Below are 3,592 nucleotides of genomic sequence, written 5' to 3' on the forward strand. Positions count from 1 at the left end.
AGGCAGGTGGATTTCTGAGTTCGAGGCCAGCCTGGTCGACAGAGTGAGTTCCAGGACAGCCAGGGCTACACAGAGAAACCCTGTCTCGAAAAACCAAAATAAAATAAAATAAAATCAACAATTATAGGACTTCATGAGACTAAAAATCTTACAGCAGAGGACATCATTATTGGACCAAAGCAGCAGCCTTGGTCCAATAAAGTTCTCAGAAGATGAAATGCCAAGTAGCTAAAAATTATATTTTAATATGTTAACATCTTTTGCAATTAGAAAACTACAAAATTTTTATGAGATTTCATCTTACTCCATCATGAATATTTGCCTATAATGATTGTGAGTTGCTGGGGCCTTCCCAGGGAACCTTCTCCTATATAGAGCGGAGACTCAGAGTCTTTGCTGACAGGGCGGCCCTTAAAGGAGCATAGGGAGTCTGCAAAGGAAGAGAGTGAGCCAGGCATGATGGTTAAGGGAATCTCACAGCCTAACTAGCAATCAGGCTGTTTCTATGGCTCTAACTAGCAATAAGGCCATTTCTGCTGTTGTGACTAACAACCAGGTGCTTCTTTATTTCTACAAGCTTCACTGAACAGAGGCAGACTAATGGCTATCCAAGTGGTACAGAATGTATGTTCGACTTTTCACTACATGTCCAGGGTTGCAAGTTCAGTTACAATTAGAAAATAGAAAGAGCAGATCATTCTTATTCTTATTAGCCCTATAACTCCAAATTAAAGAATTTAAAGAATGTCACCTCCAGAGCAAACACACTTATTATATGACAGTCTATTTTTAGGCTGTCTATGTTTGCACTCCAAACAAACAGAAAATGTCTGAACCAGTCTTTTTATGAATAGCAAATATTAATACCTAACTTCTTTTACTATATGTTTCATCATCTACACCATAAAGTAGGAAAACTTTATTTTAGTCAATATATCTTACTGAGTTTTATTCCTTCAGGAGTGTACCCTGTATGACCCCCTATTTTTAAACTACATTTTTAGAGACCTGTAAGCCTATAATAAAAAGAGACCTGAATCTGTAACCTATTCTTCTGGCCAGAGTTTATCAACTGTCTCTGTTTGCCCTGCATCAATTATACTGTTTGAGTTTGTTCAGGGGCAGATACCCCCAAGAAGATTCCTAGAGAACTGGCCTCATCTAGCAATGTTCTTCTCTGTGCTTAATGATCTCCAGGACATAGGAAGACTTCCAAATAGTGGCCAGATAAACTTAATTTTAGGATTTTCCTAAAAAGACTCAGACATAATTTTTCTCAAGAAAAGAAATAAAATGCACTATAATGCAGAAAGTTCCTATGAATGCAGCACTCAGAGACACAAATCCAAAAGTTATAGACAGAAGGGCAGCAACTGTAGCAATCAGTTCAGTTTTGCTAGAACTGCCAAGCAGCAGTGCCTGGCATCATGCATGACTCTTGCCTTTTCCAGTGGGAATAGCTGTGCCAGTGGTTCTGAACTCCTATATGTATAATCACTAGGTGCTACAGTTTGCACCCTGAAAGGTTTGTTTGTTGATGGCTCAGTCCCCTGATTAGCAGTGTTGAGAAACTGTGCTGATGAGTTTGTCAATTTGACAGAAGCTAGACTCATTCTGGAAGAGAGAACCTTAGTTGAGAAAATGTCTGCACCAGACTGGCCAGTAGGCAAGCTTCTGGTACATTTTCTTGATTAATGATCAATGTAGAAGAGCCTAGCTTACTGTGGGTGGTGCCTACACCTAGGCTATAAGAAAGCAGCCCCAGAAAGCCATGGGGACCAAACCAGTAAACAGCACTCCCCATGGCTGCTGCCTCCAGGTTCCTGCCTTGACTTCCCTGGATGATGAACTACTTACTTTAAGATGACCACAGTGTTTTATCACAATGGAAACCCTAAGGAAGACACAGGATAGACCTGTAAAAAGTAGCATCTATTGGGACATACTTAAGTCATTTTGGTGTATACTGTTCTTTCAAGGAAATGTTTTCCGGAAAGGAGTTTTGAGGACAGTTATTAAGAAAGTCTAAAGTGACTCTTCAATCCCTCTCTAGATTTCTGTACTAAGAGATTACTGCTAGCACCCACACATGCTCACATCATTGCCATCCGCCATATCGTGATACAGTCAAGAGGACCTTCACCAGAACTGAGGTGATGCCAATGCCATAATCTAATCCTGAAAAACAACCCTGAGATTCCACCTTACACCAGTCAGAATGGCTAAGATTAAAAACTCAGGTGACAATATATGTAAGGAGAGGATGTGGAAAAAGAGGAACACTCCTCCATTGCTGGTGGGATTGCAAGCTGGTACAGCCACTCTGTAAATCAGTCTGGCGGTTCTTCAGAAAATTGGAAGACTCAGCTATACCACTCTTGGGAATATACCTAAAAGATGGCCCACCATGCCACAAGGGCACGTGTTCCACTATGTCCATAGAGGCCTTATTTGTGATAGCCAGAAGCTGGAAACAACCCAGATGTCCCACGACAGAAGAATGGATACAGAAAATGTGGTTCAGTTACACAATGGAATACTACTCAGATATTAAGAACGAGGACACCCTGACTTTTGCAGGCAAATGGATGGAAATAAAAAATTTCCTGAGTGAGGTAACTCAGACACAAAAGGACATGCATGGTATGTATTCACTAATAAGTGGATATTAGCCAAAAAAAAGTACAGAATACCCAAAATACAGTCCACAGAATTCAAAAGGCTCAACAAGCTGAAGTGTACAAGTGAGGACACCTCAGCCCACCTGGGAGAGAGAAGAAAGCAATCATAAGTGGGAAGGGAGGGAGGGACCTGGGGCTGAGCTGGTATTGGGTGAGGGAAAAGGACTGAAGCCCTGAGGATCAGTAGAAAAAATGCAAACAGGCAACCTCAGGAAATAGATGATGCTGTTTTCAAATGTGATATTTAAATCACTGGTAGCTCTGCCAGTAATCCTTTCAATGACAGTTTCTGAACATTCAAAGTTTTCACTCCATGTGGCAGATAAAATAAAGTCATAAGTCCCAGAGTCTGTGCTGAATAAGGTATTTTGTGTCCTTAGGTAGAAAACCTACATGATAGAGGTTTTGTTCTTTTCTACACTCAGCTCTGTTGTCCCTTGCTTGCTGAAAAACAATGCACTGGTTAATGCCACTAATGACCAGGTTTTCATTCTGCCTTCCTCCTACTGTGCTCTTATAAAAAGGACAAATGCTTTGACAAAGGAGCTAAAACCACGCAGTGGAAATAAGACAGCATTTTCAACAAATGGTGCTGGTTCAATTGGCAGTTAGCATGTAGAAGAATGCAAACCGATCCATTCTTATCTCCTTGCACGAAGTTCAAGTCCAAGTGGATCAAGGACCTCCACATAAAAGCAGATACACTGAAACTAATAGAAAAGAAAGTGGGGAAGAGCCTCAAACACATGGGCACAGGGCAAAACTTCCTGAACAGAACACCAATAGCTTATGCTCTAAGATCAATAATTGACAAATGGGACCTCATAAAATTTCAAAGCTTCTGTAAAGCAAAGGACACTGTCACTAGGACAAAACAGCAACCAACAGATTGGGAAAAGATCTTTACCAAT

The 3,592-nt window shown here is 40.8% G+C and overlaps 1 protein-coding gene and 1 pseudogene across 2 annotated transcripts in view; both read right to left on the minus strand.

Moving 5' to 3' along the window:
* Window positions 1-3,592, minus strand: part of Tex11 (testis expressed 11) — a 205,034-nt gene that overhangs the window by 123,793 nt on the left and 77,649 nt on the right. The window lies entirely within an intron of this gene.
* LOC110313692 overlaps window positions 368-3,592 on the minus strand; it is a 5,127-nt pseudogene continuing 1,902 nt past the window's right edge.

This window comes from Mus pahari, chromosome X (genome assembly GCF_900095145.1).
Source record: "Mus pahari chromosome X, PAHARI_EIJ_v1.1, whole genome shotgun sequence".
Taxonomy (NCBI): Eukaryota; Metazoa; Chordata; class Mammalia; order Rodentia; family Muridae; genus Mus; species Mus pahari.